The following is a 13,227-nucleotide window of genomic DNA, read 5'->3' on the forward strand; positions in this document are numbered from 1 at the left end:
TCAATACAGTGGGTGAAATAGTGAAATTCGAAGCAGCGATGGGATTTTGAGAAGAATCGCTAGGGAGAGAGGGTGAAATTGATCTTCTGAAGCTTCACGCCGCGTGATCGCAATCAACGAGAAAACGCGTTGAATGCCTCCGGGCTGCACGGAAATCCACAAAAAGAAGCCTTTCCAGGGACAGAGAGAGAGAGAGAGAGGGAGGGAGAGAGAGAGAGAGAGAGAGAGAGAGAGAGAGATAGAGAAAAGGGGGAACACCCACACACACGTGTTCTCTCAGCCCTGACGGTACGAACAAACGAAAAGCAGCCTGAGCTTTCTCGCCGGATGTTTTGCCCGCGTAGGTATACGTATACATATAGCTGACGGCACTTTCGTTAATCCTGAAAATTGGCACAGCATGGCGCGGAGAAAGGGAATGGGAAAGGAGATGAACGAGTGTTGCAACACTGTGTTCTATACTCGGAGACACAACGAGGTATCGAGCTGACACAAAACGTGTCCGAAACCAATCGCGTTTGGTATACCTAACGTCAGCTTGAAAAGGATGATGTTTAAAATTGTCGAAAGTTGTAGCTGGATAGCTAATTTCTCTCCAATGACTGTTATACCGGGCAGCGAATCAATTCCAAAAGCAATTCCGTGTAGGAATGGTTACTTCAAAGGTGTGTGTAGAAACATTAATCCCTGTTGCATACACACTGAGAAAAATTTCATTTGTTACAGTAACTAGATAAATTCAGTAAAACAGGTATCGTTAAAAAAACTGTTCGAATATTGTTGGAATTACGAAAAACGATGTCTAAACTGAAAATTTCTCTCAGCTCAAGGACGATACATGGAACCTGGACTGTTTATGTTTGTACAACGCTCTTACGCGTACGCGTACGAATGTATAACCGATTCTTGTTCAGTGCCTCAGTTCGTCAGTCTTGTCGAATACTTCGTAGAGTAGGACCTTAGCAATAATCTCGAATCAATAACCCATTCCGTATAATTTCCCGTCAACGATCATTTTTCAATGTCCGTTCGCTCGATGTACACTTTTCGAAAATCGTTCTTCCTCGCTGGATAAGTAACGGGTGAAAAGGGGAAGAAAACAAGCCAAGACCGCTTGATCAAGCGAGGAGGACACTCGTCTCAGCAAAATAAGGAGAAGAACGGAAAGGAGCCCGCGACTCGGCCCCAAGTAAAAAGCGACGAGGACAACGTCGCGCGTCGTTGTCGATAACGGATGTTGACGGAGCTTACAAACCCAATGACACTTGACAACACCTTTCGGTTCGCTCCAGAGTCTAGAGTCTCAAGTGCCCGAGTATCGGGTCTAGACTCCAGACCGTTGAGTGGGCCATTCCACACCGTGGCTACAAAGGCGTCAATACCATTTCCGGTTCCTGCTTGGGCCTTGTGTCGGTGTGCGAGGCTGTGCAACGTCTCAACGTCTTAACAACACTCGGCTGATGCGAAACATCGCTTGTACAACGAGTGGAAACAATTAGTACCTACGCGGCTGCTCTGTGAAGTCTGATGATACGATACGCGATGACAAGTGTGACGTCGTCGTTGACTCGGGCTTGACTGTCCGATGGTTTCGGTTACACGGCATCGATGATGAGCTTTGGTGAGTTTTTCACGTCGTTGAATTGAATTTTACGTTAGTTGTTTACTGCGATTATTCCATCCGCGATATTGTTGTGCTCTTGTGCTTTGTCCGATTCGCGTTTGGACTGGATTTGACTTTTTTATTCTTCGTTTTGCGAAAGTTTTAGGGATTGTACAAACTTGGCAATTTTATTAAGAGATTCGTAAAATTGGAATCGGAATGTGATCAATACTCAATGACCAATGTGCGAATATATTTTCGTGAAATTAATGAAAAAGTTGGTATTGATTGTTGATTTAGCAACCATCTGTGTAAAAATCATCTTGACGATTGCTTCTGAGATCTTCTGAGGTACGTACATTGAATTCAATTGAACTGTTATCGAAGTTTTTAGCGAATGAAGTCAGTAAATTTCATAGAAGTGGACCCAGATATATGTAGTTACAATTTTTACACGGTTTTAAGGATTCTTCGCCTCGATATTTGAGGTTCAATATAAACGAATAGTGTGAGGTTAAGCTGATGAAACAAATTATCGCGGAAAACCATCGTCCGAGCTTCTAACCTTTTAACAACCGATTTACTTACGATTAGAATTAACAACTGACAGGCAAACATCCAAACCGTATTTCTCTCGTGGCAATGAGTGTAAATAATATACAGTAGATATTAATTTCAAATATCTCAGCTTCTAATAAAGTTAAGGAGTTTTTTTTTTTTTTTTGACGTTAAAGTTTAAACAATTCTGCATATAATGGTTTTGTTGTGATATTAATTAAGTCGAACTAAACAAATAAAAATTCACGTGAAAGGGGTTCAATCTTTACAGTCTGTTTTAATAGTACAAGATATTTTGAGGGGAAATTTTACCTTGATTGCCTGTCAGGAGTTAAACAATTTAAAACTGGCCATCTGTGTATTTTCAGATAACAATTTATAGCATGAATCGCTGATACTTGTAAACTGAAATAAATCCATCGCGGAGAATAATGAACTATTCAAACGGTCAGCGGGCCAGATTTGGATGAAAAAAAGAAATACTTCAAGATAAAAACGGCCCCGAAGAACACAACAAAGCGAAATAATTACCCTGAAAAGTCTATTGCGAAGGGCTCCACTCGCTTGAAAAATAACTCAAGTACAGAACGGCTCGGGCTTCTGAACTGAATTTAAAAATGCGCCGCATCTTGACGGGCGGAAAGCCAAAAACCTCAGGTTCTCGTCTCGTCAAGCACTCAGGCAATCGAGCCTCCCAGATTTCTTCTAGTAAATTCAGCCCGGTCAGTTTGTTGCGAAAAGTAAACGTAGAAGAATTTCATTCGTTAAGGTAACCAGAAAATTAAAAAAAAAAAGATGGTTATCTTTACAACATACACGTTTAAATATTATTGAAATCACGATGCATAATATTCAGGCATAAGCTTGTCATGTCTCAGCAATACCTTTTATAGGGTAGAAAAATACATTCTTTGGTTACGATGCGGAATGAAAAATTGAACAAATAAAAACAAACATTAATCTCGGTGCGGAAAGCGCGATCCGTACGTTGGAAGGAAAAGCAATGAGCGGTACGAATCCTGGAGGACATTAACGGGCCGGGGAATGACAGGAGCTTGACCCGCGTCAAATCCACCCCCGCTTTCCGTTAAACGATTATCATAATAATAGGAGCTGATAGGTTCCTTCTGGTCTCGAGTCGGGCGTATAAGGATACTGTCTGAGAACCCGTAACGGATCGCAAAGATTATCACCGGGGATAAGGACGGCGATGCCGATGAATGCGCGGGGAAGAAACATCGGCGGACCCGCTCACGGAGATTGCAGATTATTCTTATTTTACGATGTTGATGGATTTACTCGAGCTTTGGACGAATGAAATAGCCGCCGGAGGTAAGAGTGTGGAAAGATTGGGAAATGGAAGAGTCGCGATGTTGGATTTTTATAAAAGAAGAGAAAAAAAAAAACAGCCTTAGTGTGCACGATCGGAAAGTAAAAAAGTCGTACAAAATTCAAAACCTCTATAATCGTCAGAATGAAGAAAATATCTGAAACACTGAGTCGAAAGAATTTTTACAATTTCATATTCGTTCGTTTTCTACACTCGGGCTTTTTTACGTATGGAAATTCTATGAAATGGCTCATCGCGTTTTTTAAAATTCTGTATCGTAACATTTCTACCATCTGATTTTTCTACCTTACCCTCCTATTCGACCTTGTGTATTCTTTTCAAGGATCACTAAAGTTGATAACGCGAACGAGGAGAGTGACTTTTTATCCGATTTATTTATCGAAATCGTAAGAATAGTGGAAAGAATCTATACACAAAGGCAACCCAAAGTTTTCCCATCCGAAGATGTTGAATTTTGCTCTTTTTTTTCTTTTTTGTTGTTGATTTTCTTAAAATATATTGAGCTGTATTTTTATCTAGTGATTCTGAGTAAAGAGATTGATGCAGTAAATACATCGAAACGGGACGAAAAACGCGTATACGTAGCAGAAGCGGTAAATAAAATCCGTGTGGGTGATTTTTCAGAGTCCCGTTCATTCCAGAATTCTTCCACGTAGGGATACTGAAAATTTTCACGAACCGTATCCACTCTGAATTTCCTTACGATTAACATTCGCAATAATTTCCCCCTTCTCATTTTCAATTTAATTATACCTATTTCTTCAACAAATTCACCGTCAAGGACAAATAATAATTTTTTTCATCGAAAGAGAGAAAAAGAGCGATCCTTTATCTATCTACACATGGAAAAAAAAACCGATATTTTTTGCCTCCAAAATTCTAGAACAAAATTTCGCGCGGCACTTTATTGTTTTTACACCCTTTATAAACCCTCGGGACGTTGAATTCAACTTCTAGTTCACGGCGCGATATAATTCGGTGTAATTTAATTTAGTGAGTCTAACTTTCGAGGTCTTTCTTCTTGTATAATCGCGTTATTATAAGTAACAAGAAACAAACATAAAAAAAAAAAAAAAAAAAAAAAAAAAACCCACAAACACACACGCACAAAACAGAAACAAACCAACAAAAATTTGACGAGCACTTGTTACGGTCTAGACTGCGCGTTGACAGCGATCGTTTTTCCCTTCTCACACCTCGTTGCTCAAGACGATGCGATGTTATCAAACCGTTATACGCGAACTAGAAATTCGCCGTAACCGTTGGGTGTTTCAATTTCGCAAAATTGCGCCGATTTACTCGACAGTTTTTACCCCTTATTTCTTTCCTAGTATTATATGAAACGGTTATTTTCGGCGGTGATAATGGCTAGACACCCGCTTAACGATCGGTGATCATCGCCACGTTTCACGGTCCCGGTGATTTCATCGGTCAACCCCTAATTCTCGAAGCTCTATTCTACTTCAACCCCCACTCCCCCGGCTGTATAAATCTGTCGCTTACAATTAGTAGAACTGCAGGTATAGGCGCGGGGAGAGAGTCGAGCCTAATGAGGTGATTCATTCACGCCTTCGCCCCTTCGGAATCCCGATATATCAAGGGGCATTTCGGACCTAGGTGTTTATCTTTTTGCCAAAGCTCACTTACTCTTTACTCGGCTTGTCCATTTCAGCTCTACCGTTTCATCGCTTCCTCGGTATATCTGAAAATTAACCAATTAAACATCGTTATTGCCTAACGCTAGTTGATTAATTAATAAAAGACAGGGTTTTCAAGCTTGGTTTACACTAATTCCGACGAAACGTACGAGACGAATTATTTTTGGAAATGCTACAGCCGTAATCGTCGTGGAAAATATTACGATCGGGATCCAAAACATTGTGGAAGAAAGTGATTGAATGTTTTTATACTAGGTGAGAAAAATGTTCAGAACAATGTCTGAGCACGAATTTGTTCAGCCAATGAATAAAATTAGACTTGTTTGTACCGAAATTCTAAATCACCGCCGGTTTTTTAAACACAAGACCGAGTGCAGTACGGAATATAAATTTAGATCGCGGTTACTTTGCTAGAATTTTTCATATACCTTGGGAGAGACTTCGTTTCTTATTTTTTATGCTCTACGCAACTGTCGGCATTTTGAGAAATAAAGAATGATATACGAAGGATGAAAAAATTGAACGCGATCAACACTTGAGTGAGTAGTTTTAAAGAAATTCTTACTCACGTAAAGCGTGTTATATACAGGATGGGACAAAAGAAACGGGACCGATTTGAAACGTCAATAAAATCTAAACGCGTTTTTTTTTCTCGGCAATAGAAGAACAAATCTTTCATTTCACGTTTGAAAATCTGGAAATTCTTTATTCGTTGCTGAGACACACGAGCTTTGAAAAAGTCGCTGGGAGACTGAAAAAAACGAATATTAAAGAATATTGAACTCGATTTCCATCTGAAATAGTGATTCGAATATTAATTCTTGCATATTACAAATTCTCCCAAATTTTATTCACGTGACACGAAACGTTTCTCATAAGATTAGAATTAAAACGCGCGATTCGAACTGAAAATTCCGTTTTCGGGACATTGTCAAGAGAGTCCACTATCGATAGAGTCAGTCGTGTAAATGATGTCGAGAACCAAAATTGATTCAACCAACCAACCTTTTAGATTTTTCGACCCGGCGTTGCGGCTGACTTTTTCAATATTGGCGAATAACACAGAGTATCTGTATTTTCAGTCGTGGGAGAGAATTTTCCACTGATCCGTGGAAGTTCAAGTTACGTGGCCTGTTCTTTTACTCTTCAGTGGACAAGATATTGCATCCTTGCGTAGGAGAGTTCTGGAAATCGTACCGGAGTTAGTAAGGTTATAGCAACGATTCATGCTGAGGATAAACCGTTATTTAACCATTTCCGAATTAATAATACAAGACATACTCGTATTTCGAAATCTTAGTTCCTTAAAAATCATTGTAAAATTAAGAATGTTTCGTTGCGATAACGTTACTAACTTGAACCTCGTTTCTGGCAGTAATAACCGTAAATGATGGACACGTTGAACCTTAGAACTGAATCCGACTCACCCTTTGTTTTTTCGCGTTGATGACATGGATTATTAGAAAACTTTGAAATATTAAAAATCAACGAAATAAACGAAAGGCACAGTCTTGTACGTTGTTTTTTTTTTTTTTGTTTTTTCTTTTAATCAATCGAACGAAAATAAATTATTCCTCGAATCATAATTTAAGATCGAAATTAAGTTGAACATTCTTTGAAATAAATTTTTTTCAGTCTCCCAGCGACTTTTTCAAAACTCGTGTATCTCAGGAACGATTAAATATTTTTCAGATTTTCAAACGCGACATGAAAGATTCATTCTTCTAGTCTTAAGCAAAATAACGTTTCTCGAAATCCGTCAACGACTTCGGTTTTAACTCACGTTTCAAATCAGTCCCGTTGTATTTTTTTTTTTTTTTTTCTTCCGCCCACCCTCTATGTAAATGTTTTGTACAAGGTTCCGCCAAATTTACCACTAAGAGCGAAGGCGCAATTATTATCGAGACGTTTTGCAATTAAGATTCGAGATTAAAATTGCAGCACCGGTCTCCCTGCCTCTGCTTTGATGATAATAATAACAACAATATACAAGTCTCTGAATGTAAATACATACATTATACGTATACATACATAGATATGTATATATATGTATACATATATATTTATTATATATACGGGTAAATTAACCAGCTGCACTCAGGCGGGTAGCAACAAACACTTGAAACAAATGTACATACATATCCACCCTGCATCCACCCGTCGTACATACTCTCTCCGTATTTGAACAAACTTTGAGTCGGGGATAATTATTTATTTTCGGTTCACCCCCACGGGCAGGCCAGTGCAAATATGTACACAGAGGCGTGTGTAACACCCGTACATTTAATATCTCATCCGGCTCGCTCAGCCGGGAGAACAGATTGAATAAAATTATTATAGTACCAACATTGGAAATTGATAAGGAGATTTTTTCCTATAATCCGGTGATGATTGAATATTTTCACGCTGGGAAATAGAGCGGATGAAAACGGATAAGGAAAAGTAATCCCGATGAAAGCGTTTTTGCTTTTACCTTGTTTTTGAGGCGCGTTTTTCTCACTTTTCTTATCGTGCCATTAAAATTCATCTTCATTACGCCCACGCGTAACTTCGAGTATAATTTGTTTGTTCATAAGATGGATGAAATTGAGAGAAAACATCTTCACTCTATGGTACGTTGAAACGGAAATTATTAAATTATTATCTTACGCTAAAGCACGGAGTAAAATTTTATCGCAATATTAGCAATAAACGAAAATTTATCCCAATTACCGAGATTAAAAAAATACCGCTGAATTTTATCTACGAGGTGCTGTTCACTCGCGGATCAAGTGACGAAATGTTTCGTTACATTGAAAATGGTTTTCAAACTGTTTCAGGTGATTTTTAAATGATTCGAAGGTGTTTCAAACCGGTTTTAAGGAGTTTTAAACGATTTCAAAGTAGTTTCAAGCAGCTTTGAACCAGTTCACAGAGGCTTAAACGATTTCTAAACGTTTCTTCTGATTCGAAGCTCATTCAAACTGATTTCAAACTAATTCAAAGGAGATTCAAACGGTTTCGAGGTGTGTTTTCAATCAATACCAACCAGTTTAAAAATGATTTTAAACAAATTCATGAGATTCCATGCGATTTCTGAGCGATTGTGATTAAAAGTAGTTGGAACTTTCACCGAGTTGATAGCCTACATTAAATTACGGAATTAATAATTACTTCAAACACTGATGAAAGTTTATTTACGACAATATGAAGAAACAGAAATACAATCAGAGCTGGCTTGATAACGACAATTGGCAATCATTGGGTTTTTTTGGCCTTCGTGGACCGGGTTTCCATTTTTTCGAGGTTCGGGAGTTCGACAAAGGGTTCCGGATCGGGTTTTTTCTTTGTTTCAGGAAAGCCTAAAATAATGTATAAACATTTCTTACCCAACATTCGTATCAATTTTCTCGAACTTTGCAAGCATACATTTCTCAAGAAAACAATTTTCGATGTATCGCTGAATCGGCAAGACGAACATTATATACTTTACTCCTTGCGATAATAATTGCGAACCTGACGACAGGGTTTCGGGAAGTTTGACGAACATTATTCTCCTTACACAAGAAAGGAAGAGAACTCGGAAAGAGAAGGCTTTAATCAGTTCACAACTTCCCTTCGTATCAAAAATGAAAAATGTAACCAACGTAAAAAAAAACTTTTCCAATTTACCTCCTTCCGAAGGTGTTATGCTACTCAAATCGCGAACGGCTTTAATTTTTAACAACCGAAAGCTAACGAAACTCCGCGTTCATCCCGTCGAATATTTGATCAATAAATGAATTTTCTTCAACTTATGGCGTATATTTAATCAATTTTTTTTTCATCCATTACTTTTTCTTTCATTTTCGATTGTTCCGTCAATGTGTTTTTAATTCTTTATTTTTTCTTCTTTCTTTCTTTCGCACACTTTTGCGGCGCATAAATCGATTCGGCTAATGGATCGCGAATTCTCTCTGATCCCAATGCGGCGGCAAGTTTTGCCCGGCTGCGTGGAATAACGTACATAATTTACACCCACGCACGCTTAAATTCAACCCGTGTGTCGTCCGCATATATATATACACCGTGTCTGTGTGTACAACTTCTGTGCAATTTACGCAACGTTAGGCAGATAGAGAATTTCGGTTCCCCATTTGATTATGAATAGGTAGCTAAATTTCCATCGATTTCCAAGTTGTCGAGCAGTTCGCGTTTTTATTTATACCTACGTAAAAAAAATTTTCCTTATTTCTTCATACTTTCGTGTTTTTTACTCCACCAAATCATGAATCGAAATTTTTTCACGTACTCCAGATGAAAACTTGTTTCGCAAATTGCAATTCGTATAACATATGACAGTCGAATGATGCGAAAATGTAGTAAAAACATCACCGTTATGACAATATATGTGTGAACGGAGAAATTGGAATTGAAAATATTTTGTTTCTACGCGTGAGATTTTTTCAAAATTGTTATCTGACGCCTGATTTTTAAATTACTTCTACAAATTTATTCGGAAAAAATGTGGCAAAAAGGATTCATGTGCTTTTTAGACTTGGGACAACTATGCAAAAAATCGCGGACCAAGTCCAACATGTCAATAGTGAAACCTTGGTCGATTTGGCGCGGAATTACCCATATATACGTTAGCAGTTGGGTACCTTTCGCGAGAATTTTCAGTTTCCTGTCGACGTCCTCGTATTCGCGTGTGTACACAGCCTCGGGCGTCTTGCTGTAAACCGAGGAGCTGAACGGGGTGGAACGATCAGGAATAGATGCTGTAGACACGAGGCACTAATGAGGACGAATATTGACGCTATTATGGGTATGCATGTATGCACTGGGAAAACGGCGTCAACTAACGATAATTGCGAGTAAGGCTGCGCGACGTAATTCCCATAGAAACTGCAAACTACGTTCCTGTACCTCTACAAGCACAAAGCTTCTTCGTTTAATTCCATAAGGGTTTGATCGATTTTTTATGCAAGCTGGTACGAGACGACAAGGTTCAAAGTATCGCAGACGAAAGTTGATGCTTGGTGAGAAGCACGATTAGCAATTATTTGTAATCTGATTCATGATTTGGGACGATATTGCCAATTTTCGTGTATCGTAAACAAATAATGGTTTGAAACTGTCGAAACTAAGAATTTTAGCCGTTTTCTTTTGAGTCTCAGATTTTCCAATTGCTTGGAAGTTAAGAAATATCTACACCTGAATTTTTTTTTTTTTTTTTTTTTTTTTTGCGAACGTACGGAATGGGGTGGCAAAAAAAAATTTGAATTCAATCAAAAATAATAATCCGAAAGAAGAGTTTTTTCACGGTACTTTTCATCGCCGTGAAAAGTGAAAAGTCCGTCGGTCTGTCCGACAAACTTTCGCGATGATCTCGGAAAAGGCTGGATGAAAATATTTGAAACTGATAGGATTTTACAATCAAGTGATGGGCGTGAAAAATTATCATGCCCCGTTCAATTTGAGTTTCCGGTTCTGCCGGAAATAAATCCATTTTCAATGTTTTACCGACAAACATATACTTTTTCGTCATTATTACTTTTTTTTAAATAAGCAATTCTGATTTTCCTAGTTTATGTATGTATTTTTTTTAAATTTGCTATTTTTTCTTTTTCAATTATTTCACTCGGCTGTCAAGTCGTGTCAGTTTCGAATATTTCACTCCGACAAATTGACAGACTCTTTCCTTTTCATGGCGATAAATAGTATCGCGAAAAAAGTTTTCTTCCGGCTTGTTTTTTTTTTTTCAGACCTATTTTATGTGTTTTGATACATTGGGAGAGATGACTTGAAGAAAAAATGAAGAAACCAAATCTTACGCTGCGTTTAACCGTGAAAATTTGTCACAGCGTCGAATTTCAAAGACTTGAATTCAATGCAGTGCAAAACAGTAACTTTTCTGTTACGAGTGAATATGTTAGGTACATAATAATGTATACCCGAAGAATATCGAGGTCGGACAAAATCAGGGGTTCTGTCGAATAACGACTTTCGGTTGATGGCGGTTCGTCGATTACTAAATCCGAGGGAACACTGCTGTCCTGGTTATCCGAGGGGTTGTTTTCCTCCGAATCGCTGATCGTTATTGCTTCGAGAATTTTCTCAACTGTTATCAAACTCGGCTCGTCTGCTACCACGTATATCCTACAGATAAATAGCTTGTAAGATATCGTCGACTGCCGTCGCAAGAGAATACACAAAAATAATTCGCATAATGGATTTAAAATTTTTTCTAACTGTGATGTAGATTTTAGAGGGTGAAAAAAAATTGTCTTTCACTGAGTTTAAAAATTTTTGGACCATGGGTTCGATTTTTGCTACTCTCAAAAAACACGAAAACCCAATTTTTCGAATGAACAGCCCCGATCGATTGGTTTTAAATTTTTTCATGAATTCTTTGTTGAAAAACGACGACTTTGAGACCAAGATGAAAATGGACAAGTTTGTGGTTTAGAAGCTACTGGCGAAACAAGCAATTGAAAAGTACAATGAGAGAAATTTTTAGTTTCGGTTACATACCGCTCAGTCCTTAACTATTTTCATTTTTTTTCACAATCGAAAAATATAGTTCTAGGTAGAAAACGAAAATTAGTTTTCTAGCTGTTACCGGAAAGTCTGGTATCCGTTACTATTCTTTCTCATTACGATCGCTGTTGCTATATTTTCTTGTAACTGTTGCGAAAATTTAAAGCTTGTGCAACAATAAATTGACGTTGAAGCCTTATTTAACTATAAAAGTAGAGTAAACCTCACAAACTGATTTTGCGTTGCAATTACGAAAAAAGGATCGACGATAGCTCAAAACGGTTAGGCGTACCTCGTTTTTCGTAATCCCAAAAATATTCAAACAGTTTTTTTAACGATACCTGTTTTACTGAATTTTTCTAGTTACTGTAAGAAAAATCGAATTGAATATGAATTTGAAAAATACGTATCAGGGTGTTTTTTTCACCCTCTACTCCATACTTAAAAATAAATAAAATCACCGATGTTGAGGGTCACACATAAGGACTATGGTTTTTCTTTTTTTTTTTTTTGACAAAACAAGTTTTGCACCGCCTCGTTTGCTGAATTAAAAATCCTCGCGAAGTATCGAGTCTAACAGATGCGTGATTGCCATAAAAAAACCATCAAAAAAATTATTTATCAATGCTATCGAAATTGTGCAAAAACCTCCTCCCCCACATCTGAGTCTTGAGCTAAGAACCCATTACTTGGAGGGAATTGTTTTTTTTTACGGTGAAAAACTACCGCTTAAGTCTCGTTCCAAGTACAAGAAAATTATTCACCTACATACGGATAGATTGCCTTAATTTCAAACGATCTAATATATATATATACCTATTTGTGTGTGTGTGTGTGTGGATAAATTTGCTGCCTTATACGTAACTAGGTAATAAAACTCGGGATTATCCCTAACAAGATTATCTTCGGGGGATAAGTAAACGCCCTTTTTATTACCCAGCTCAGGAAGTAATCACCCGGTGAAGTAACCCGCCTATCTGCCTATCTGCCCACCCACTAACGCTGATTAGTTTTCGCTGGTCGTCACTGAGCCGATCGCGTAATATCGAAGAACCGAAGGGATTAGCTAGGAAAGGGAAGGGAAGGAAAGGGAAATAGGCTGTGGAATCCAGTTTACCTCGGGACGAGCATCGAGTTGAGGGCACTCTTCAGCCGAAGATAATCTTTCACGATTAGAAACCCCGTCCGAGTTACTCGCCAGTAAATTCTGTGGGGTAGATCGTTGCAGATATTTTTAACCTGAGAACACGATATTCGTTATACCGGTAATCGAATTTTCCGTTACATCGACGAGCGAAAAGGTAAACTTTTTACAACTCACGTTGGCGAAAAACTCCCCGGAATCTGGTTGCCATTTATTACCGATTCGTAGGACCGTTTCATCCGTTTTAAAGCTAGGATTTCCGACGATCGTAACGCCGATTTCCAGCACCGGATGTCGCAGCATCTTCAGCAGCGTTCCGAGTTCTTGCAGCGATGAAGAGATCCGATATAAGATGCGAATATTTGACAGATTGACGCTCGAGTCGGTTAAATTTATCGACGGAATTCGCAGT

At 38.3% G+C, this 13,227-nt stretch overlaps 1 protein-coding gene across 2 annotated transcripts in view; it reads right to left on the bottom strand.

The window, feature by feature from the left end:
• Positions 1-13,227, bottom strand: part of LOC124175331 — a 101,801-nt gene that overhangs the window by 35,069 nt on the left and 53,505 nt on the right. The window contains exon 2 of one of the 2 annotated variants that reach the window (XM_046555448.1): positions 5,160-5,214. The exons of the other annotated variant lie outside the window; for it this stretch is intronic. The gene's annotated coding sequence lies outside the window, so the exon portion shown is untranslated. The remainder of the gene's footprint in view (positions 1-5,159; positions 5,215-13,227) is intronic. 2 annotated transcript variants of the gene reach the window in all.

The sequence above is a fragment of the Neodiprion fabricii genome, chromosome 2 (genome assembly GCF_021155785.1).
Source record: "Neodiprion fabricii isolate iyNeoFabr1 chromosome 2, iyNeoFabr1.1, whole genome shotgun sequence".
In the NCBI taxonomy this organism is placed as follows: Eukaryota; Metazoa; Arthropoda; class Insecta; order Hymenoptera; family Diprionidae; genus Neodiprion; species Neodiprion fabricii.